At 41.1% G+C, this 26,870-nt stretch overlaps 1 protein-coding gene across 1 annotated transcript in view; it reads right to left on the bottom strand.

Moving 5' to 3' along the window:
• The window catches only part of ccnd2a (cyclin D2, a), a 164,405-nt gene that overhangs the window by 99,808 nt on the left and 37,727 nt on the right, over positions 1–26,870 (bottom strand). Inside the window, exon 2 of the mRNA XM_034141985.1 lies at positions 2,409–2,630. The gene's annotated coding sequence lies outside the window, so the exon portion shown is untranslated. The remainder of the gene's footprint in view (positions 1–2,408; positions 2,631–26,870) is intronic.

Here is a 26,870-nt window from a genome sequence, read left to right as displayed (position 1 = left end):
CTTCAGGCGAGTGCCAGGCTTCCTCGGCCCTCATGGAGGTGGGCCAGAGAAAGTGGGAGGTACACGTCAGGAACGAATTGCCAAAAATAATGTCTGGACCTATATAGAGAAGGTCTTGGGAGACACACAATGCTGACATATACAAGAAACTTAATTTGTTGGCAGGTGGGAAACATCAGGTACAATTTTTTGCCATTTTCACAGAGACCAAAACAGAGTTTGCAAATCATAATTGGTTATATAAGGTGTTCATATTTCATAAAGCACTCAACTTCCTGATTAGCCCTATGACATGATCTTCCAGTACTGGTGGCCTGAATGCTTTTCCTTCTCGACAGGGTCTGGCAACACAGTGGAAAACAAAGTTGATCTGGAACTGTTTAATGCATTATTTGTATAACAATCAAGGAAGTGAGTTTATTTTGCAGATAATTACAGCTTTTGTTGCGTCGATGGCCAAGATAAGCCAGGGTTCCGAACCATTAACTGGTTGTGCTTTTTCTGGCAAACACTCAGTTTGTAATGCACAATGCACTGCAAGAGTCCTGGCAGCTGGAAGATCCTAACATTAGAAAGTAGGGCTCCATGAATGGCACAATATCAATCAATCAATAACATCTCCAAATAACTGTGTTTACACTAAGTAGTACTTTAAATCAACCTGAGATACCGCTCACCACAACGGTTCCCACCCTCCTATCTCTTAATCCCCTTACAACATAATAACATGTGTCAAAGAAAATGGACGCCATTAACGACAACAATATTAAAAACATATGTAAAGCCAATGTCTGACCCGACTCCCACCACACACAGCAGGGAGTGATGCTGTCCAAAGCGACTTGTTGAACATGAGAGTTGGGGAACTACTGTACACAGTAATAGTTACAGCTGAGGCAAGAGCGTGTGGAAAACCCCCGGCTGGTCTAGACACTTTTGCCCTCTGAGCTGACCCAGGAACAGGCCGGGGCGCTAATCATGGCACTTGGCAGACAGCAGCATTTTTCCACAGGTCCTCAGAGAAAGCCCTTCCTATACAGAGGCAGGTAATCACAACAGAAGCACATCCCGCCATGGTAGCAGGCCAATGAACGCACGCCTGCTTTGTCCACTCCAGGACCAGTTGGGAGACTATTTCTGTGCTTCTGACAGAAACAAATAACCCCTGTGTCACCCTGCCTGTCAGACTCTCCGCCTGCGAGGGAGCCAATGGGTGTTGTTAGTCATTGTGCGTTGCACCCTGGGGCCAGTGACAGGAAGTGAGCTCTACTATGACAAGGGAGAAACCCATTTAGGCTGTTAACTCAACATTATACAAGGGTGAAAGGATACCCACATATGAGGTCTTTAAAGGTCAGAAATGGGACTGGGTGTAGCATCTTTGGTTTTCGAGATCAGGAAAAAATGTGTTCGTCATGTGGAAATAGTGATATTTTCAGGCTTCTGGAATACTCTTGATACCTCCGGTTTCCTGCCACACACATTTGCAGCATTACCTTCGACCACCAGGGTCTCCAGGTTTGCTTCCTAGGTCAAAGTCATGACGTATCGTAATGCGTTTTCCGGAAACCAATCTAACTTTCCTTTGGACAACTGGACTTTGTCATGACCAGTGGGGGCCATTTGAGTGCATTTTATTACCACAGTGGACACTTTGTTGCACATCTGCACTGGGAATGGATTGATGAGGATGTCATGTATGCTATTGTTGGACATATTGTTCCATTACCATGAGGAGATAGAGGTTGGAAAAATGCTTGTTCCTCTCCATATGTTATGTTCTGAAAACTGACATGTTGGTCGTTGATATTTTTGGTTTAGATATGGAAAAATAAATAGGAGTAAATCAACACTAACACTTGACTTTTACATGAATTGCGTTAAATGCCTCAATGTTACTTTCTAAAATGCAGTGATTTCATTCCACGTGGACGCTAAAGATGTTAGCAAAGCATCATGGAAGTTTTTTATTTCACAATGAAGAGCGGAAAACATTGGATTTTAAAGCAACTGCCAACAGTTCCCACAGTCAAAACAGGAGGTCCCAATTTCAGTGGCCACTAAATAGTTTGGGGACATACATGTGGAGGATTTAGTGACAGATCTCATGCCAGACCACTTTTCCACAAGTCTTGAGTGATCTGAGTGATAAATGTACTTAAGCACAGACTGACGGAAATATCTCATTTCCTCCCAAGCTGGAGCCCAGAGACAAACACAGAGCAGGTATGGAGCTCAGGTGGCGTCTGTATGCAGATTATTTTGTATATCATGTACAAACAATTACATAAATGCAGATGATCTGGTTGAAGTACACACAGCATTTATTTTAACTGACAGGGGACTTAACATTCAACCATCACAAAAAGATCACTTAATTGGTTAAACCATAAAGCCATAAAACTTACATTAAAAGCTTGGGTTGGTAACAGGTGGGCTTAGAGTTTCGCTGGTCATTTACGTCCTGTTTATGATGTCACCCAGGTGTGCCAAGAAAGGGTTTACCCCAAACATGAGGTCCCATGTAGGTCCACAACAGGCTCTCTGGTGCTGCTTCTTTCTGCATCATTCATCTTGTCTTCATAAATACATTTCTGAGTGCAGTTAGATTTCCACATCTGGATGGAGGTCTGTGATAAGAAGAAAACAGAGAGCACATTTAGATTAGATATATTGCTTGGGAAATTCAAGACAGAATTATTGCAGATGATTGTATGCACACAGACATTGCTTCTTCTTTTTAATGCTTCTTTTGGACATGCTTGCAGTACTGTGAGTGTTCATCCTCCTGTTTCTCTCAGCCCTGTGGACTCCCGATGCCCACAGTGATCTAGGCCCTTTGAGCCAGACCCCACCAGGCCTAGCCCACCCTGGCATTGGCACTGGCACAGACAAGCTGACAATTATTATCTACCTCACTGCTCTTGCTAGCAAGCTGACGGGACGGGCAGCATTTGTTTGGCTCGAGTGTACAGTATCTGTCTGCCTGCGTAGGGTCAATGAGTGCATGCTGATCCCCACTACCCAATGTTAATAGACACAATAAGACGCATCTACAATAAATCAAATTCATAAGTAACACTGGGGACCCAAGTCTGGTTACATTTTGTCTAAGAAAGTACTAACTATGATAACTTTTTTTGAGGAAATCAGAAAAGGAACTGTCAAAAAGCAGCATTCGTTTAATTAGAAAGAGACGGAGACGATGTGGCAGACGTTCACTGGAAACCCCACTCTAACTGACAAGGGCTGTGGTGTGAGTCATCCTGGGATTTTTTGATAATGTGGTCTCCTCCAAAACATCCACCTCTCCTCTTATTACTGACTGGTGTCCCCACCATCATTTCCATTGTCCTGGGAAGCAAGCAGAAAGCCTCATGGACTCACCAGTTACTGAGGATGGACCTGCAGGGGATACGTTGCTACTTTTCTGAAATGAACAACAGCCGCCTTCATTTCCACAAGCTCTGGCAACATACTCATGTACCTTTATGACTCAACCGCAAGTGACAAACCGATCTGGGTCTGGTTGGCCCGGAACTTCTTCCTATAAAATGACTCAACTCATGACTTTAAAGAGCCTTCCTCTCCACCCCTGTCAGCTAAGACTAGCCTGTAGCTTTTTTGAAGACCTTTGTGACTCATTGGGGAGAGCGCAGTGCTGAAGATAGGTCAGGAGCAGGCGGTAGGCAATAGAGAGAACAATTAAATGCCGATAATGACAGATATGGCCTGTGACACAGATGGGCCAGGACTGTTTTAGATAGACAACCTCCTCACCAGTCTGAAATTGCAGAGTAGTGCTCTTTAGAAGGAAACATGAACTGAACTGACGCATCAAAGAGAGAAGACTTATGGACTTGCATTATAGACTGCAGATGGTGCAAATTGGTGTTTTGGTGTGGTGATGCATATGACTGTGTACAATAATTCATCCCCTCAGTCAAAAGTGGAAATTATTTTTAAAAGCTATTTATGAAGGAACTGTTGTTTGTCATGTAACACGTAGCGAGTTCTGGTACTTGACAGTTTGGCCCAAATCGTGAATAACTTTTGACTCCTGAACTGGGAACAAGTAAAGCATAAACACATTAGCTGCACATAAACATCTGAATGAATCCAAGTGTTTTTTCTGTTACAAGTAGTCTTTTTAGTGGTTTGGGACTGTGGTGACGAGTGGGTGGCCCAGCTCTGACCCCCATTCATCTCAGTGAGATACAGTAGGCTGAGTTGTGGAGGGACGTTTAAATGCGCCGCATCCCACAAACATGAAACACACAGCACACACACTGCAGAGGTCAACAAACAGCCCAACCACAGTAGCAGGACTGATTTGTTGACCACTTAGACTCCTTCATCTGTGGATACATCCACCTTCACAGTGAATTCTGGGTATGGAAACAGAGAGAAAGCAACAGACAGATGAATTGTAAAGGACCCTCAACTTGTTCCACTTTTTTTCAATAGCTGCAACCCAATAGTTGTTTTGGTTTATTAGACCCAAGGAAAAAAAGACTCCCCTATTTGTACCTGCTTTTTCTGACCATCGCAACAACTTGACAAACAAAATCACACTTCCGATTCACTCTGAAATTGCTTCTGTCTATTCAGTAGCTCAACTTCAGGACAAATAACGAATGAGACAAGAGACAAATTCATTCTACTCTAACCACACTATGTCAACCAGAAAATATGCTGAAAATACGACAACACAAACATAATCTGCAAGCGACAATTCTCACAGATGAAGCACCCCTGATAACCCTTCCTGCCTCCATCTACGATCTTAAATAGCTGAAAACATCAAAGCTTGGAACATTGCTGCATTCTCAAAGTCCAAATGATCACTTGTCTCAGCTTGGACGGGATCCTAGAAGTTTTTGACATCCATGTCAATGAGACAGGCAGACTCATTCACACGAACTCGCTCCTTCCTGGCTCAGCTTTCTTGTTCTCACAAGATCAGATATATTCATAACTAAACAGTGGTCAACAGCAACGACATAAAAAGCTTGTGATTCATAAGCAGTGCCAAAGGGTTTTCCCTCATGCTCTAACGTTCTCTGTGATCACTCAGTTTAAATTTCCAAATGTGTTAGTCCTTCTCTTTCTCTGAATACAAACACTTACAACTATTTTAGTTGTACATGTAAGACACATTCAGTAATTTAGTGGGAATGCTGATACAGCATTCCAACTATCTGTTATGCTACGCACAAAATTCTTTATTATTCCGCCGGGTTATTTTGCACCTCTTCTTCTCCCACATTCCACATCGCAGAAACTCCGTTCAAACGTCAAAACGTTCAGCTCGGTCGGGAATCGATGGCTATTACTTTTCTTATTCATAACTTTCATAATTCCAGAGATACATCCCATAATTCATCACATTTTTAAGATGGAAGTCAATGGAGAAACTCTTCAGACTTGAACAATCTTCATGCAACTTCAACTGCTAACTGCTCCTTCATACTTTCACTCAGAAACCTCATTCCAACTTTAAAATGTTACACATCTTTCACACAACTTTAAAATCTGATTCTTACTTTTAGAGATATTAACCTCTTAAGCCCTGAGCCTGTTTTTCAGGTCTCAGGCTCGAAAATGACATTCCCAGAACAAATGACCATATCTTCCCTTCTAAAAGGGTTAAATTAATAATCTTTATTCTCAATGTAATGATAAACCTGTGAGTTGGATGTAGAAAAGTCAGAATCAATATAGATGTTTTTTATTTTAAAGAAAATTCAGATTTTACATAGTAAAAAACTGTAAATTATAGTGTCCGTCCAAAAATTATTTTTTACTTATAGTGAAAACTACCCTTGGATGATGGGTTAGTAGACTAAAAGCTTTAGGAATCCAAAGTACAACATATAATAAGTACCCTGTATCAAGATTGATGCAAAACAAGTGAAATTTGACCTTTTCAGAGAGATTTAGCCAAAAAAAACCACTTTTGGGGTCATTTGGGTGGATTTTACCTATCTCTGGCCCCCCTTGGTCGATTTTGATGAATCAAATCTCTTTATAACCGCTAGAGCCAATGGAATCGAGGGAAAGTTATATACACACCAAAACGTTAACAAATAAGGAGTGAGAGTGACGCGTTAGCAGCTAACTTTTCCGCTCCGATTTTTACATAAAAATTGAATTATGGATTATAAATAATTTTTTCAAAGGCACAGGTACATTATCAACCTATGGATCAACAGTTGTAGCATTTTCTTATTTCGTTTTAATGCCAGTGAACACGTCTTTTGACCTAATTGACAGCTACGGTGAGACGATCTGCCGTAAATGCTCCGTAAAGGTACGTGTTGTGATGTCTGTGTTTGCTTCCCCTGTCGCAAGTTCGGATCGCTCAGTGATGATACTATACCTAAATAATCTGTGGAGTCTCAGCTTTAATCGGCTATATTGTATGTGCTACGATAAGTAATAAGGGTATCTTTATCTTGAATTGTGTGCCGCAGTGCGTTAGAATTTTTTCGCTCAGGGGTCATTTAGACGCTTCTAATGAGACTTGTGTTTTGTTTTGGTAAAAATGGTTCATATCTTCAGTTAGCTGAGATTCTTCCCGTTAATCTGGTGCTACACATTAATAGTTTCATAAATGTTAAGAAGCCCTGAGACATTGTCTCGATGGGAGGGGTCCAATGGGGGGACCGCCGTGCTTAAGAGGTTAAACATTGTTCAGACAAGGTAAAGAGGCCTTCTTCAGATTTTAGAGTGAGTGATGTCACAGCTAGAGTGGAGGATAGATTTAATTTTGCCTTCATATTTTCTTTTAAACCTGCCATAATTCCCAAACCCTACATTTCTGAGACATCATTTTTCATGAGAAACGTAGGAAAACATCTCGTAGCTTGAAAAATAAAATTAAGCAACATAATCAAACAAAATGCCTCTTGAGGGCATGAAGTGACAAAAACCTTCAACATGTCTCCATTAAACCCCATTGTAAATTCAGCCTCATCTTTCCCCACCACAGCCGCCTTTAGTTAATCTGCCGAAAAGGCCACATTATTAACTCGAAAGTACACAAAAATTACACTTCAGATGCTCAAGTTCCTTGACATGCTTCATGCTTTGAAATCTCACCGATATCTGTTACGGTTCTTCAACAAAACGTTCACATGTAAGAGGTTTATCTCTCATTCAGAACAATGAAAATGCTCTCCTCTCACTGATTACTGCACATCACCATGGAAACCTTTGATCTCTGGACACGTCGTTAGCTCAAATATAAACACCTGTGTCATGGAACACGATGATGTCATAACTCCAACTGACATGCTCAGGGGCCTCATTTATAACGCCTTGCGTAGGATTGACGTAGGAAGGTTGCTTACGTAGTACAAAGCACAAAAATAGGTACATACATTTTCCGCCATTTTCCGATTCACAAAACGTTGCGTACCGGCGAGGGAAGTGCGTACGGCACTCCCTACGCCTGTTTCCCTTGATAAATCACAATCGACTCGTAACGCCCATATTTGCCTATACATAGTCAAAGAAACGCCCATTCATTCATTCATTTTGACTGACTGCATGAAGAAGATCGCAGGAAATTACGATAGAACAGCTAAAAAAGACATCTCACACCGTGTCAGATTTTGGTTATTGTGGGGAGGTCGAGATAAATCATATTGTTTGGTGGATGCAGTTTGAACCAGAGTAGCAGCATGGAGGTCGGATCGTCACCAAAATAAATAAATAAGTGGTCCGAAAAAAGTTAATGACAAAAAAAATACACATAACCTTCCTCAGGCAGTGTGTTTGTCCCGGGGACAGGAGACACCCCCTTGATGAGAAACTGTAAGAAATGATCGGGGAATCCCTCCGGAGTGGAGTCATGACGACTGGATCTGAATTATTTTTGTTGTATTTGGTGGTTTGTGTTCCAGCTGTCGATCAGCAACTATATATCCATAATCCACCAGTTAAAGGAAATACAACTAATGTGTTGTGTTATATTAGCTGTACAATTTACCACATATGGTGTTCTTAGTTTCCATACCTCCTGTGTTTTACGAGCGACTTATCAAGTCTTGGCAAACGGCATAAAACACGATTAAACGTGATAGTATATAAAACCATGCTCGTATCTACAACCTATAGAAATGCAAAACGGCGTCAGTTTAGACGTAATTCTGTCCTCCTGCTTACCGCATCATTTATGAGAAAACATTTCATAACATTAACACAACATATTCGAGGTGGTTTTAAATAACATATCCGTATTTATTTATTTCTCCAAGTTATGTTTTTGTGTGCACTGAGGAGTCTCAAACTGGCGTTTGTTTAATCATTTAAAGATTGGCTTTAATCAATGTTTGAAAATGAATTCTTCATATTTGATAAATGAGAGGTAACATTTTATTTATGGTATTATTTCCACATATTTCTCTCCATTCTTCCTTCTGCCAACGGTGTCGCAGTTTCTCGTCTCTCCCGTTTGTGTGCTTAGTGCGTACGCATGGGTTAGAGTTTGCGTGGAGGACAGCACATTTTCCCGTCAAGTTAGTATTTTATAAATCGCAAACATTGCGTAGAAACTGGCGTACGCCATTTTTTGAGCGTATATCCCTTATAAATGAGGCCCCAGAGCAGCAGACTTCAGACAATGGTTAACGGTTCAGCCCTCAACAGCTCTACGTCAATTATGGGGTGTCATCATATGCCGTTTCCGTGGAAACGCATCCCTCGCTGTAACTCCAATGGACACGGTCCGATCGTCCCCCAAACTTCGCTTGTATATCACCGGTCCATGCCTCAACAGCGTTATGCCAAATCTGAGATCTCACCATAGGCTGTTGCAATGGAAACGCATCCCTCGCCATAAAACACAATGTCGCTGTAGCTCCAATGGACACGGTCCGATCGTCCCACAATGTTCACCTGTATATCACCTCTCCATGTCTCAACAGCTCTGCGTCAAATCTGACATCTCACCATATGCCGTTTCCATGGAAACGCATCCCTCGCCATAAAACACGATGTTGTCGTAATGCCTATGAAAAGGGTCAAAACAGCACCACACTTCAGATAATGGTTAACGGTCCAGCCCTCAAAAGCTCTATGTCAATTATGGGGTTTCATCATATGCCGTTTCCATGGCAACGCATCCCTTGCCGTAAAACACGATATTGCTATAACTCCTATGAAAATCGTCAAAAAGTGCTGAAACTTCACGTGTGCTAACATTCCAGCCATGACAACATCTACGTGACAGTTTTGAGATTTCTTCAAAGGCCGTTGCCATGGTAACACAAGGCTCGCCATGAAACACGGTTTTCTCATAACTTCAGTGAAAATGCTCCAAACGGCCCAAACCTTCACAGGTTTGGTAACGATGCAGCCATCAACACATCTAAGCGTATTATGGGGTGTCATCAAATACCGTTGCCGTGGCGACAGATCATTCGCCATCAAGTTAGTTCAAAAGTTTTGCAGTTCAAAAGGCTTTTCCAAGCCTTTTTACTTTCTTTTCTTCTCTTATCACACATTCAAGCCCCCAGTGTTCATGTATCATTTCAATCTAAATTCTTCGCTTTCTTCTTACACATTACATTTCAGCATAGCAGTTTAGCGTCAGCTTTTCAGCATAAAGCATTCCCACTAGCAATTTCTTCAGGAATTGCATTTTCTAGTTAATTTTGTTCTGCAGAGTAGCAAACTATTCTGTCAAAAATAGACCCGTGGAAAGGTCATTCGTGGCAATTGGTTGCATTAAATTAAGCAGGGCAGACTTTTTACAGTGATCATCCACAGTACAACTCTGGTCCGAAAAACTCAGGTAAGCCAAATCAGTATTATGATTATTTAGTTGACTGTGGCTTTAAAATGCTGTTTTTAACCTTTGCAGAGGAGGTTATGTTTTTGTCTTGGTTGGTTTGTTCTGTTTGTTTGTAGGCAGGATGACCTTAAAGCTAATGGCCCAATTTGCATTTAAATTGGTGGAAGGTTGGAGCATCATGAGCCAAGGAAGAACCCATTCGATTTTTGAACGGATCCAAATTAAGAGGCAGATACTCAAAATATCTTTCACTTTTGTCAACATTGAGAGGCACAGATTTTGTTGCATTCATGTGATGTCAAAATATTGCCTGATAATGTGCATTAATGCCTTTATAGTCAGACAACAACAACTGACATTTCAACATGTTGTTTAAATACCCTAAACAATCACACTTCAATGCATTTTCTTCTTAGCATTAATGTGGTTTCCATATTATGACATATCAAATGTATTACCTTATTGGAGGATGTGCTTCTCAAGTGCCATTTAGTTTATCATTGATTATCACTAACTTTAATTTTCTGGTCTTCTAATGATTGTGTTTAATCATCATGATTAATTGGTCATTATGTTGTTTTCTAATTCCTCCTGCTCTTTGTCTCTCTTTCTGTCCTATCTTGGACACACACTATCTGTCACTCTCATCTCTTTCTGCCTCTCACTGGCCCCTGGCACCGTCTTGAATATTCATAACTGTCCTCTGATGAGCATGCTAAATGGGTGTCAAGATGATTTGGCCACATGACAAAACTGGATTGTCTTTGATAAGCCCCGACTTGAACCATAACAAGGCAGCAAGGAGGAAGAGAGGGACAGAGAGAAAAGAGATATTGACCCCAGAGCGTTTTTTGGGTGCGTTGCTGAACCAATCAGATCCCGGGGAGCAGGGCTGTTGGAGCCATGACTGGGCAGCAATGGAGAGGTCAGTAGGGGGTTGGACCCCTGTGGTGGCCCCGGGGGTGAAAGTCATTGTCAGCAAGCTTTAATGGGTAAGAAAATTCCTGAACTGACCGAAATCTGTGAACGATTGGGAAACGAAAGACATTTGTGATTCAAATAGGGCCTCTGGGGGCTCCACCATGAGGTCTGCAGTTGGAAAAGCTTCTCAGAGGAAACAAACCCAGCAGGATAAGCCAACCTGCCCCCCCCCCCTCTTTTTTTGCTACATTTTCATATTTTTACATCACAAAACTGTGGGATTTAGCTTAATTTACTTCGACTTCAGCACAAAGCTTTATTTGGAAAATAAATAATTTGATTCATTAAGCCATATGTGGAAGTGAATAATCATGGTGGGAAAAGAAAGCACAGTAGCATGATTTAGTCTCTTTACTGCAAAGCAATTACATCTTTAACATAGTAAAAAAGTAAAAGCCTTTGTTTGTTTGTTAGGGGACTGCATTACGACTATAAAGAGACGGCCAATGTGTAATTTCAGAAGGTAATAATTTCCCTTTCTTTGTTTATTTATTTTTCCGCTCGTATTAGTTTGGCATAAGCTACACAAGCCACCTCCGAGCTTACAGCAGCAATAATAGGAAACAGTGATTTCTTTATTTGATAGTTCCTTTGGAGTAGTCCAACTTTCCTACAGGCACTTTAGACAAAGGCCAGGGTGCTGAGCTGAGCTGACTGTTTGCTTGTATATGTTCACACTGTACTCTGTGCGGCTACAGATGTCCAGGTCTAAATGGAAACCATTTCTCCCTCTCGATAATGTGTTTATGATTTAGCATTCATCGCTCCCCATAGGCAACATTTCAACAAGACTATCCATTAAAGCAGCCTTTTAGCATCTGTTGCACACAGATAGGACTTAGTTTTTGAACCTTTGATCAAATTGGGGGATTATAGTTTTAAAATACATAGACAACTAGTGACAATAGGATTTTTTTTAAATAAAAGTTGTCATAAGGGTATTTTTTTATCCATCATAAAGAAGCACATGTAATTCTACACTTTAAAGTTAACCTATGGTCCACAAGGGGAAATGTGTCTTTTAGCTAAGTAAAACAGAGTCAGGCACAGAAATACAAATAATTATAATATATATATATATATATATATATATATATGACTACAACAACAAAGCTCACAAAAATGTGAATTGAGTTTGCCACCGCTACACCATCATTGCCAGCCCCTTTAATAAATCACCAATAACCTGTTGATTTTAAACATTTAGTTTAGTGGTGCACAGACCAATTGTATAAAAAATGTTGCCCACATCCAACAGTAAGACACTAAAACATGAGGAAATTGGGTCCTTGTTTAAAAATACCAAAGTTACCCTTTAACTTTAGTGGTAGGTGAAGGCCTCTGATCTGAGTTTATACCCTAGTTGCTACATAAATCATCCCGTGGGAGGAGTGGAAGGCTGGCACAGCAGGCTTTGTTTCCTCCGTTAGCCTCACAAACTCATCTGCCCTGTCACACAGTAAAAGCCTGCCCACCCCGGATGGTAGACAAAGACCACCAACAACTTTCAGACCATCCTATCCCACAATCTGCTATTGGCAGCGCACATTTACCAGGAGCATGCACACACACATAACAAAAAACCTCAGTGGAAATCACAAACCTGCTCTCTAATCTTCACTAAATCTGCCCCCCCCATTTGGCTTTATCTGTCTTTTGTTATCAGTGCTGGGACTGGAGAATGGCAGGGGGTCACAAGGGTAAGACTTCTTTTCCAGCATCTGCTTAAATAGAAGGGAGGCAGGAGAGCAGAGTTACGCAGGACAAGGGGGCCTCCCCTTACTCAACTCCTCAACCCTCCACCCCCCCAGTGCCCAACTCTGATATTTTTGGAAGTCTTTTTTCCTTTATTCTGTCTTTTTTCCTTTATTCTGTCTTTTTTCCTTTTTCCTTTCCTCTCAAACCCAAATAAAGTATGTGATGGATGAGTGAGCAGAGGCAACACCTCCCCCATCAATCTAGAGCCAGCCGAGGTTTAGGGAGGAGGGGGGAGTCGTCCCTGCACAGACCTCCAGAGGACCCAGCAGCATGGCCCCCCATGTCTTGCTCACACACATCCACTTGACACACATATGCACATATCACAAAGATGTCACGCACATCATCCACCAGTACATGTTCAAAGCACATGCATGGCACACAGTATAGGCATTCAATGACAGATAAGCAATAATCTCAAAACTTAAACCTGCACCAGATATATTCATATATATTACATAAATATATATGAATTTATTCAGATTTCTGGTGAATATTTGTGCTTTCTTTTCTTTCTTTTTTTTGGTGTTTTTATTCTTTTCTCTTTTCTCTTATAATCAGTGCAAACTATTGTCTTATTTGAATAATGGTTATACTTAGCTTTCCATCAAACCCACTTCCTTAAGTTGTGAAAAAAAACTTGGTTCTGCATTGTGAAAACTTAATAAGATCATTTTTGATGAGAAAACGTTTACCTCAGCACAACGAGTTTAACACACACACACACACACACACACACACACACACACACACACACACACACACACACACACACACACACACACACACACACACACACACACACACACACACACACACACACACACACACACACACACACACACACACACACACACACACACACACACACACAAAGAGCCTGATTACAAACAAAATAATGTGAAATTGCAATAACCCAGACAGAAGGGGGACAAGTGAAGGGGGAAAAAGGGCAAGAATAAATGCAAAAGAGAGAACAGGAGGGGTAAAGACAAGAGTTTGGAGAAAGGAGACACCAAATGGTCCTGGTTAGTGGCTGCAGAGCACACAGAGATCTGAACAACAGTCTCCCTCTCTTTCTCTCTTTTAGTGCACCACCAGCACAAGGAGTGAATTCCAAGAGAGTGTCGTCACCAGGAGCAAGCGAAAGGCAGGGAAGTGGTTTTAAAAGGGAAAAGAAACCCTGGTTTAAGCCTCTGGGTAAGTTTGTGGGTGGTTTGGTGGGTGGCGTTGTATATATACACTATATATATATATATATATATATATACTGTATGTGTGTGTGCGCAAACGTGTGTTCAAACACACAGTGGTTGGGTAGGTAGGCATTGGGGGGGTTGACTGCATGGGAGGGTTTCCTTCTCTTACAAAGGTACAAGATATACAGAAACCAAACACATGCATTATAAACTGCATATGTTCACCCCATATAAACTAAAATAATGAGGTGATGACAACCTGATGGATCGACCCCCACCATGAGAGCATCGCCATGCCATACCCTGAGGGAGCAGCTTATGAGGATCACCTGTAAGATGTAAACAAATCCAGCCTGACTTTGTGAATTCTATTCAACTCTACGGCCATTCTTGAGGTCCTAGTTTGGATTTGAATATCACCACACCCCAAACCTAATTTTCCCACAAAGGTTTAAGCACCACTTTAAATTCTCAATTCTCAATATAAAGACTGTTGAATGATTCTTGCGGCGGCCAAATGAAAACATACGTGCATGGATCGGCAAACCTTTTTCAAACAGCCAACTGTGCTCATTGGTCGGCCAGACCCCCAACCAACTACTTCTACTCCTGTCTAATTCTAAAACATAAAAATAAAATAATAAACAACATTCACAAAAACAAAAAGAACAAGGGGGCAAGTAGAAAACAAAATGTGATGTGCATTTGCGGCATGAACTTCCTGTAAAAAGTTTAACACACATACTGCTTTGCCTGCTTTCTTTTTCTACAGTCATCTTCCTCTGTACTGCTAAATCTTTTTTGACGACACCCACAACAATCACAACCAAGAACTGAGCCCTAAACTTCTTTCTCTGTGTAATACCTTTACAAAAACTCACATAGTTTTAGTTTGGACTGTATATTAGTCAGAGGTCGCGCTACAGTTTAACAGACACGTTTGTTAAAGAAAATTTGACTCAACTCGAGTGAATAATGTGAGCTGTATGATTCCAGTTTATAGACAGAAGGAGACAAGATGACTGAGACGGGAGAAATCAGGTACATTTAGAAATCAGTCTGGGTCGGAGCTATAGCTCACAATGGCAGTTTCCCCACAAACACACAACCATGCTCATTAAATTGGTCCGATGGCTAATTTTTATTAAGAAACATGGTCAGCAATAATTACATTTCATGTAGAGTGGAACAAGTCCCAAAACCCAAAAATGAGTTTGTTAATTTTCAACTTCCAGTTCCCTTACCTAGAAGTCAGCATTTTTTTGACATGTTTATCAGTACACACCTGAAATAGGTTCTGTGGTTAACATAGGCTAAAGATTTTCATGTTTGTTCTACGCCATCAAATACGTCAATTAACTCCCCACTCGTGAATGTCAAACAGGTCCAACAGAGCAGTTGATAACTAGTGAAAAAATAAACTACTAAACATCATCATGTTGACACAAGTCAGCCATGTGACCGTGATTTAGTTCGTTCATAACGTAACACTAGCTTTTGACTTCTGACGATTGCATTTAGGCTTCAAATATGTGGAAATGCTGCTGAACAAACTGTCTTAAGTATCATAAATGTGTGTTTGCAACAGAGCTTATTTTCTACAATTAACAAAAACATAATGGGGGAATCCCATTACGTTTTTCTTCGAGGAAAATATGTCATCACTGCACCACTCTATTCAGTCAAAAATGCACCTATACAGAAGCTGATCAGTGGTGTAACGATGCATGTAGGTTTTTGTTGGTGTAATGAACATATATGCATGCACACAAACAGTTTACATGGCAGTATGCATGTGGCAGGCAGGCAGAACCTCCAACAAACAGAATTGTTGAGTCTGGGCTCATTTGCAACCTACACAGCCCCAAAACTGTGGAGATCCAACTCATGTGCAGCCAAACCAGATTCATCAGACTCCAGACTGCTTGATGTGGGGATGGCAACCCTGTGTTGTTGTTGTTGTCGTTTTTGTTTGTGGGTCAGGCAAGGGCTTCCGGTATTCTGATGCCACACATTATCAAGTCGGTGGTTCTTTCAAACTATGTGTTTGGATACAAAATGGGCTGCAGGCTTTTTGCTGCTGGGTAACCACATGACAAGATAACTAATATGTTCTAAGGAGCTTGAGGTCCAGGATAAGACAATAAAAGTCATTGTTGGTAAACGTTTATCATACTTATGACATTAAACTCAAATTCAGGGTGGAAAAAAGGAACCTACAGCAGAACTAAAAATACTGGTTATCACAAGCACACGAAGAGTGGATCTAAACATAGCCGCAAACATCTGACACAGCGAGAGAGAAAGAGAGATGGATAGATAGAGATGGAGAAATAGAGTGAGAGAGATAGCCTAACTAACAGCTGTGAACATTTTCCATTTGAAGTGAAACATTCCTGTGTGCTCGTGGCCCTGCACACTCCAGCGGGCTTCCTCTCAGCTCCATGTGGTATTTGTCCCCAGCTAAGATCCAGAGAGTGGGAGAGTTAGCTGCAAACTTTCCCAAGGATACCATCCAGCCACATGCCACTCTCGCCCTCCCTTTCAGCACAACGGCACCGCTTTCCTCTCTTCCCACTCTCCTCCTACGCTCCCTCTCTCCTCCGCTGCCTCCTCACCACCACTTGTGGCTAACCAGGACATCATTTTCATTAACAAATTGCCATGATTGGGGAATCATTCTATTCTGGTCAAGGCCACCCATCGTTATGTATACAACCTCCAAATAAGCACTTCCATGTCATAAGAAATAGTGAAAATATTGAGCCATGCTAGCAGAAATGTCTGGTCCATCTGACCACAACTGTGGTCTAGAAAGAAAATATGTCAACAACAATTAATTGGATTGGTATCACGTTTTTTACCGACGAAAATGGTCTCCATTCACAGATTCAGTGAAAAATGTCAACATCCACACATAGGGTTGGAACAACATTTTTGAACAGACATCCATGATTCTCAGAGGATGTACAATACATCAATCAATCAATCAATCAATCAATCAATGTTTATTTATATAGCCCACTATCACAAATGTTACATTTGTCTCAGTGGACTTCACAGTTTGTACAGAATATCAGTATGACAATACGACACCCTCTGTCCTTAGAACCTCACATCGTACAAGGAAAAACTTCCAAAGAAACCCCACAGTTTAATGGGGAAAATGGGAGAAACCTCAGGGAGAGCAACAGAGGAGGGATCCCTCTCCCAGGACGGACAGGCGTGCAATAGATGCCGTGTGTAAATCGAAGAGATAATACATCTCAATATACAAATTATTTGGTCATTCCTTGACCTTTCGTCAGCATGAGGTCGACATTTACTGTGCTTCAGGGGATTACCATAACATTTTGTTCATAACCAGTCCCAAACAGGTTAACCTGTTAAGCCCTGAGCCTGTTTTTCAGGTCTCAGGCTCGAAAATGACATTCCCAGAACAAATGACCATATCTTCCCTTCTAAAAGGGTTAAATTAATAATCTTTTTTCTCAAAGTAATGATAAACCTGTGAGTTGGATGTAGAAAAGTCAAAATCAATATAGATGTTTTTTATTTTAAAGAAAATTCAGATTTTACATAGTAAAAAACTGTAAATTATAGTGTCCGTCCAAAAATTCTTTTTTACTTATAGTGAAAACTACCCTTGGATGATGGTAAGGTAGACTAAAAGCTTTAGGAATCCAAAGTACACCATATAATAAGTACCCTGTATCAAGATTGATGCAAAACAAGGGACATTTGACCTTTTTAGAGAGGTTTAGCCAAAAACACTCCACCTCTGAGGTGATTTGGGTGAAAATTGTATTTTTTTCATATCTCTGGAACCCATTGGTCGATTTTGATGGTTGACACCTCTTTCTGACCGTTACAGCCAATATAATCGAAGGGGGAGTCCCCCACACACACTCATTGTGAAACAAAAAGGTGGGGGCTTTGCGCATGTAATTTTGCATTAGAGGCTGCGTCTCAGGTCGACTATTTTCATTTCCTTGGTCGTCGGTATCACCGGAAGTTGATTTGTCTGCGCCATCTTGAGTAGCGTCCCATGGCTCTTATTTCTGCCGGAGGACCGAGGATCGAGGAGTGATAATGGAGGAGCGATAACCGAGGAACCACCAGACCATCCTCCGATGAAATCCTCAGATACTCACTCGCTCCGCCCCCTTACTGTGTATCGCTCACTGATTGGACGATGCAGCGCATGCACTGATCTGATGCTTCTTGACATGAGAGCAGAGTTTCTCACCGGAGTGAAGAAAACACATGAAACTCACGGGACTCACTCCTCAGTTTATACTGTGTTTTGTTTCAATGAATGCATCATTCAGTTACAAATATGTGATATATCTGAACAACAAAGTGGTCAAAAATTATTTTATTCATTTATTGGAAACATTTTCATGATCGCTTTTTTGTTTTACATTTGTCATTTCCATTCAGTCAGTCATTAAGTGCTATTTAAAATGTTAATTTGCTACATATCCACACAAACAAAGTGTGCAATCCAATGAATGTTAATCTAACTGGGTTTTGATAGATAACATATCTCTTTTTCTTCTCTGAATTATTTTATTTCTATTGTGCACTCTAATCAATATTAATCTAACTATTGTTCGTTTATACATTTTAAGAATGGCGTTTAACTTTTTTGAGAATGAGTTCTTATTTTATTTAATGTATTTGGGTCTACAACAGATGATACAAATGTTTGTGTCAGTAAATGTGTACTAACAGAGGCGGGGGTGTTTGTGAAAATAACGGGAACAGAGCTGCTGTCAGACGAACAGCTGTGCGGCGTCATCACAAAAGGACGTCGCTTCACGTGACGCTCCGGAGGAAAGGACGTCCCATTGCTCTTAAAACTCATTTCCCTGCTTCTCGTGGTTTCCTTGCGTCTCTCCATGCTTCCCTGGGAGGAACTAAACGCAGGGAAACGACGCAAGTGAGGGACGCAAGGATTCCATTTAATCGACCTGAGACACAGCCAGTGTGAAGCTACAGTCTAGCTCTGACATCTAGAAACGTAAAAGCATGGATTATCCGTCTGTTTTCTCATGGATTATCAGAAATCATTTCAAAGGGACACAGACACATTGGATTAACCTATGGATTAACTTCAGCAGCGTTTTTATCGTTTGAATGCCATTGAAGACCACTTTGGAGAGACTACAGAGCCAAGGTAAAAATGTTAGCATTTTTAGCTACCTAGCGTCACCTGTTTTGATGTCTGTTTTTGTTTATAACGTCGCAAATTCATATAATTCAGTGATAATGAGGGTACCCATCGATTCTGTGTCACCTCACGATGTGAATCGTTGTCATGGATGTGGAGAAAAGATAAATAATAAGGTTTTGTGAGTGATTTTCGGTGCAGTAATCTGTTAGCATTTTTCCCTCGTTGCTAATTCAGAGGCTCAGTGTTAGCATTGTGGGTTTTCTTTTGATAAATAAAATGATCAGTTAGATGAGTTTCTTCCCGTTACATGGATATAAAACATTCATAGTTTATTAAATGAACATGCCCTCAGACACTGTTTCCTGCAAGATGTTGCGGCAGTGCCCCGGTACAGGGGTCTCTCGGGCTTAACAGGTTAAAAGCAATCAATGTCAAAATGATTTGCAATTGGTCAACCATTTCAATTTGTATGTCAAAGTTGACCAAGGTGGAACTCTATGTGAAAGCGATACATATATTCTTCACCTTCATCTGCAAAATGTAAATTCATGGAAAATAACTGATTTTGATAATAAAACAAATCTGCTCAAGATACTGCTTGACTTCCCTACCTTTGAATATATTGCATTATCAAAGCTTATATTCTCTATCTGCCTAATTTTACATATTTGTATTTCTATATCCCTCCAGTCCCACTTTATGTCTTTGCACAACAAATAGACTGGACCTCTTCCTACTCTCTTTACCGCAACATCCCGCGGCCTTCAAAACTGTAACTGATACAAAATATGTGTGTGTGTGTCCTCAGGATCTTGGTTGTGCTGGTGTGTCCACAGGTCTCCAGTTGTGTGGGTAACATGACGCTTCGGCCCCAGCCAGTTGCCGCAGATGGTATGAACACAACAGCAAGAGGGGAGCTGAGGAGGAAGTGTTGTTATCACCAGCTGGCTCAGTGGCTCAGCCAGAGCAGTCAGTAAGACGAGCGAGCAACAGGAACGCGTGGGTGTGCATGAAGGCTGTAAGGAGGCCCCTGAAGTCTGAGAGGGCAAGTGTTAGGATTGTGTGCACGAGTGCTCACATATTATGCTTCTAGGTAAAGAGCGTGTATCCACATCTGCATGCATATGAGCGCGTGTGTGTGTGGCCTTTAATGCTCCTCAACGCGGTGGGCCACACATGACGTACTTGTAGCCCAGAGCATTTACTATGACCTTCATTATGTTTGTTTGTGCAGCCTTCTGAGCGGACGCTGAGAAGCATATACTTGTTGCTGTGTTGTTTTAGTCCTGATTACCCAGCGTTTAATGTCTAAATGTTACAGCAATTTGCAAACATCTGAGATAAATCAATACAGCTAGAAACTATTGCTTCAAAAAAGTGTACTTTCCCCTTGTTGGGCAATTGGTTATGATTCAGGATAGCTTTTCTGGTTCCAGACTGATGATACGAGGAGCAGACAGCATTCAGTCTGCAGGGAACATGACTTGAACCCCTGTAGTTTGGGTATTTGGATGCTTTACATTATCGCCTGTCTGAGCTGTTGCATCTCGGGGTCTCTGAGGGATTCATACCGTAAAGGAGCAAAGGGCCTCTGACAGTTGGGAGGATGCAGCCATGAGACCTTGCGTACCAGTAAAACTATAACAAGAAAACATTTCCCGTAACATACATTGATTCCCCTCCCATTTTTACTGTTTGTGTGCGGTGAGCGTCTTTGTGTGGCCTTGTGGTGTTACTGAGTTCACACACTCACAAGTCTGCTGTGGAGATTTCTGTAGAATACTCAGTATAAACTTTAAAAGATGAAACAGAAAGCTACTTTAAAACTGATCAAATATTTTAAAGTCTGTTTATAGTTGGGACTCTGTAAAGATATGATAACACAATTTTCCGAGCGCTCTCTTTCCAAGCCGACTCTTCTGTTTCCACATAAATCTTTCCATATTTACATCTCGATTTATAAAAAGTCCAAGGCCGACATTCCCTTTCTCCCATCGTGTCATCCCACCCTTTCCTAAAAGCAGTTATTGTTAGCACGTAGCATCATCACAGCCTAACAACAAAAGGGATTGTCCAACACAGAAAAGGGAGGGCTAAAATGTGACATCATCTCTTTTAATAGCTTCTTGATGTCCAAATTCAGTTGCACCTCCGTCTTACTAAATCTTTAAGAGAGTGGATCTTCTGTTAGGGAAGGCAGTGTTACATAACAGATAACCCCCCTCCACCCTGTCCCTTCCTTTGCACATGTTTCAGAGTGTGACTGCCATGAGTTGAACACTAAAAAGGGGGACAGAAGACCCTCTGAATGATCAGAGCTTGGTGGAGGAAGGATAGGGAGTGGGAGCGTGCGATGTCCTCACAGTACATCATTCCTCCTCTCTCTGTCACCCTCCACCCTCTCCCCAGGCAGTCAGCCGTCCCCAGTCCACAGACAATGGGACTGTACAACCAAAATAGTACCTTGCTTTAGCCGGGCTTCCTGCCTGTGTCCTGGCCTTGCAATATTTCTTGCCCCTTATCAAAAGGGGATTTCAGTGGATATTTCTTTTTGGACGTGGTCCCCTCAGTTAAGTTATCAATGGCAGATGGGGGAGCTGTGCAGACGCTAATGTAATATCCCTGATGTGCAATATCACTGCCAGTGAATATAAAACGTTGTGCAATATACATGCGCAATATACCCTCATGCAATTTACCCTTTATACTCTTTCAATTTATTTAAAATCTGTAAACATTACCAGCTACTTCAATATTTGTCTGTTATAACAAGATAGAGTTATATATATTTGTTTAAATATACTGCTAATTAGTTTTTTTTTTTTACCATGGTGTTTGATTTTACTTTTTTAATTATTAATAACATGTGCAAAATGGTTTATATAATATGTAAGTCTTCTCTTTTTACATAATCTGCACTTTGCTCTTACTGTTGTAATACCCTTAATTTCCCCGTTGCGGGATAAATAGAGGAATTCTGATTCTGATGGGGGGCTCAGGACCGATGGACACAATGCAAGAGGAAGATTAAAGACTAACGGACATAGTAGAATAGAAGCTACCGACACTAGCTTCCTCTTTAGCTCATGGTCGGTTAAGATGCTCATGCAGCACTTCACATCGATGGACTAACTCTCACAGCTGGCATGTAACCCTTTTTTTGAGATTAGTCGACTCTGACCAAATTAGACCACAGACAACAGTGCTTCACGTTGAAGGAACAACAATGGACACACATGCTGTCAAAAACAGACTGCGCTCACCCACAGAAAACACAGATGAGAGCTTTAAATAGGCTTAGAGACTGAAAATTCCCCTAAAATCTTGGCCTGGTGAGGGTAAACAAAGTAAAAGGAAGTACCGTAAGAGTCATCAACATACACAACATGAGAAAATATTTGCATTATTCTCGTGCCGAGTGAAACAAAAAAAGCCACACTTCTTCAGAATGATGTGTTGTCACTCAATGTCTTGTAAAACAACTCGGCAATATGAGGAAATAAAGAAAGAACATATCAACATATTCTATTAGTGGTTCATTTACAATGTTTACAGACAGTGACAAGCACTAATTTAAACACGTTTGTGTTCATTGTATACTCAAAAATCTAATATAACCAAATGCCCAATTAGAAAAAGACACATATGCAAAAATCCTTATTTTAAAGCATAGGAAGAAAATACGATCATTAGTATGGGAGAACTTGATTAAAGTATCTTATCGGTTTCAAAATCGTTCACATTCTTCTCATTTGTAACTGAAAAAAACTAAATAACAGAAAGTAAACAAACCAGGAGGTCAGGACTGCTACAATTACACAGTCTGGGCATGTTATCTTCTGAAGAAGCATTGTTTTGTGCTCATTTACGTTTGAGTTATTTGGCTTAGGGCCAAGAACTTAATTGCAATAAAAGAAACGGTGAACATTTCATCTGGTGACTGGCCTATTTGGCCTCCTGTCCACAGCGTTGCATTCTATTACAGCTTTATTTAGTTAAGCCTGTATGATAGCTGTCATTCTCTCATAACACTGCCCATAATCATTTCAAGTTAAACACGACCAAGCTAATGAGGGCTCCGACCTCCATCACCTTCAGACCTTCAACAGTTTTTTCAAATGTTCATCAAAACAAAAGCAGCAGCAGCAGTGAGAAAGAACAAAAGTAAAACCAGTGTTGCAGTGAACGATTTTGCAAACATGGTATAAAAAGAGCATGAGACCACATGAAGGACTGAGGGTAATATGACACTGCTCTCCAGATTTCTGAGAAAAAGCAACCCATCTTTCTTTCTCCAAAGCTCTCTCTGAAGCTCTCTATGCTCTCGCAGCCTGAAGACAGACCCTGTCCTCCCTACGGGTTCTGCTCAGTGCAAACCCAAGAAAGACTTTTTCTCTGCATTGTGTAGAAGACATGTTGTGAAAGGTTTTGGCTCGGACCCTCTGACAGCAGTGGGGGCTGACTGTGTGAGGGCCTCATTCATGGCTGTGGAAATATGATGTGGTGAGTAGATGCATATGGGGCTGTACATCTCTCCCCCTTTCTGTCTGAAGTGCATTCAAACCACGTCGTCCTACTGAGAGCTTTATTATGCTGCCCAGGGGAACACATCGTCTCTGTGGCTGCATCGTGGATCTCTCCGCGGACTCTGCCTCTCTCTGGTTTCTTTCTGTCTTTCTCTTACACAGTGCAGTGGCTAACTGGGAATGCACCTTGTCTATCCCTAGAGGACCACCAGGACCGAACAGCACGTGTCCTATCATCGGCAAATATCCCCAACTCATCCTGCCGCCAGCCCTTTAGTTAACTGTGGGAACTCTCGGGAGAATATACTTAGCTCAGGCAACAATTACTTTAAAAAGGACTGTCTTCATACCACATAACTGTCAATAAAAGGATGTCTCCTACTGTATACAGTGTTGGGGGCAACGTGCTACAGAGTTACTGTAATCAGATTATATTTGTAAGGCGTTACTGTTGATAACAGCAGTAATGACATTGCAGTCATACTTACACAATTATCTTGTTACTTTTGTTACTTTAAGGTCTTGAATTATCTGCATAATAAGAGGACAGAAAAATAAATCAAACATCCCTTTTCGCTTGTGCTACACTCGCTAGTTCATGGATGAGGAGACAGAGCAGAAATGGCAGTGTGTGCAGAGATAAACAGGCTTATCGCAGCATACATCGTCAAAAATGATGCCCTTTTCGACTGTAAAATTGCCAACTTTCTGAAACATATTGAGCAAGATACAGGTAGCCGGGGGGCGGCCGCCATCAGACAGGAACACTTTCGCAAGCTACCTGGACCAGTGTTATACAGCGATGGAAACTGAGCAAATGAAAACACGTCTGATCTCAAACAGAGAGCAGAAAACAGATGTCTTGTGTACAGTGTTGTCCTATTAGATTAAAGCTTTGTGCTGATCTGTTCATATATGAGGTTTAACTTTGCATTGTTATTCGTCATTTGATTTATGGTGCATCTCAGGTGATGTTACATAGAAGTTGACTGATAAGTGTGACTTATTCATTTCAGCAGTGAGTAATAAAGTAAGGCATTTCTTGATTTAAAATGAACTATGTGTCATGCATTACTTTTTTTGAGTAACTACCAACACAATGCTCCTTTATCATCAATGTGTGCAAAAGCCAATGAAATAGTCATAAAACAAAAAGGACACTGAATACTTTTGGGACAGCTAAGGGACAATCCCAAGAGGGATTTTCTATGATATTAATATATTGCTTTATGAAGAACATCTAAAGTGTGTGAATTATATATGGTCGATGGTGTTAATGCACAAAAGCCTGCAGGTCAAAATTAAAATGAGATGTGTGTGAATGTGCACAATAGAACAAGCCATGGAACATGTGATGTTGTTCCATGTGAGCTTCCAAAGATTAATACAGCCTATTCTAAAAGAAAAAACTTTAAAAAACGAAATCCACAAAACCAAAATGAGTCACAAGAACAAAGGTCAAGCATCAGTAAGTAGACTTGTCTCTCCAATTCAAAACAAGTAACACATACCAGCAGTACTTGGGATAGAATGCATGCCCCATACAATTAACAACAATTGGTTGCATTCCCTTAAGGATTTTCCCACACAAAAGTGCTTGCCGTATCAATACTGTCCCTAGCTCCCTCCCTCGCCTGCAGTGCTGTGGTATCATATCTGGCCTCTTTGTGCGCAGGGGGATTTCCAGCCGCTGAAACGGTGAGCCGGTTGGGAATGGGCAACCGACCTCTGGGCAGCGTTTCTTTAACCGTGTGGGAACGGAGCGCTCCGTGTGGGACCGGGTGACACGTGACGAACGCACACATACACGGTGACACGCTGACACAGCTGGTGTGACAGTGTGAAAGCGACAGGGCAGATTTGAAATGACACCGGGCCAAATTGTAGCCTCTTGTTGTATCAGTCTAGACTGTCAGTTTTACCTGACCTTCACACAGAGGCAGACCTTTTGGTGTGGAAGTGACAGAGCCTGGGGCTTAGGATGTGCCAAAACAAAAAGGCCAAAAGGGAAATGTACAACATGTTATTTCTGTAGTTTGTTGGTGTCTCAATCAAAACTATTACCCATGGGACTCTGTATTGCAGTCAGCATTTCGCGATTATTATTAATTCATTATTTATTGAGGATATTTTTTCGAGGAGCCAAATTATCTGGGTCTTCTCTTTTTAAATAAAAGGAGCTGTTGGATAAAGGTGGTAAAACACTGAATAAATCAATTTGTCACATGGAAAAGAAGCTATGAGCTAAATGCTCACAAATGCTCTGCCTGTTTTTCGGATAACTTAAAGGTGGGGTAGGTAAGTTTGAGCAGTGGCGAACCGTCAGGGCCTTCAAGGTATTCAGAGAATACCCTGGAACACTCAGATAAAACAAACAAAAAATCGATTTAATTATATAAATAAAATGTAATAAAATGTAATAAAATGTATATAAAATGAATAAATGAGAATCGTATCTGTGTTGTTTCAGTGGTTTTGTGTTAGAAAAGAAAGCAACCAATCAGATCTTGTTCTGGGTCTCTGGGTAGAATATCCTTCAACCAAGGTATTCTATATCCTTGATAGAATGCCCTGGCCGTTGCACTGAATGAGAGCGTACATTTGGACTGACAGTTTGATCAACCAATCATATATTGATTTGTATCCAATGGGCGTATTCTTTCAGAGTTCCCCTCGGTTCCAGGGTCCTCTAGAAGGCCCGGTAGTTCACTGGCTCGAGACAGAGGATCTAGATGAATGCGACGAATCAATTTTCGTTTTATTGTTTTTAACGTTGAAAGGGCAAGTGCAACAGGTGAAGATGAAGTTGTTGCGGAATTGTTGTGAGTACCCTTTTCAAGACGACAATTCAGGGAAAATACGGACATTATAACGCCGGGGGGGCGGCGGCTGCGAGGGGTGTGTGTGTCTACAGAAGGTCCAGTTGTGATAGACACGGTTCGCCACTGAGTTTGAGAAAACGGTTCGAGATACACTTTTTGTTATATTCCATGGAATGCTCTTAACATCCCGATAGCAATGAATATCTTAAGTGCTTTGACAAAAAATCCATAAAAAAATGTCATCTGTGGAAGCCGTAGTACTGTAAAAAGCACGACCAATTATTTTAGCCGGCCCGGCTAAAATAACTGGATGGCCTACCTGCCTGTCAGCCTTCCATCTGTGCACAAACTTATCTCGTGCCCTCATTGGTCATGTGGACGTTCGTGTGTGTTGGAGGAGGGGCTCTGTAAGGAAGTGGCAGATTTTCTCCGGTTGTGTATTTTCAAATTCTAGCGCACTCGAGCTGGTTTCTCCGAAATTACCTACCCTACCTTTAAGATACAATTGTTGAGGATATTTGAATATTTCACTCCAATTTTTGGTGGAAAGGTTCTCGACATAACATTTACACTCATAATTTCAACATCCCACTTTTAATTTTT

This window comes from Trematomus bernacchii, unplaced genomic scaffold (assembly GCF_902827165.1).
Source record: "Trematomus bernacchii unplaced genomic scaffold, fTreBer1.1, whole genome shotgun sequence".
NCBI classification, from domain to species: domain Eukaryota; kingdom Metazoa; phylum Chordata; class Actinopteri; order Perciformes; family Nototheniidae; genus Trematomus; species Trematomus bernacchii.
This window is presented reverse-complemented; position numbering and strand designations above follow the sequence as displayed.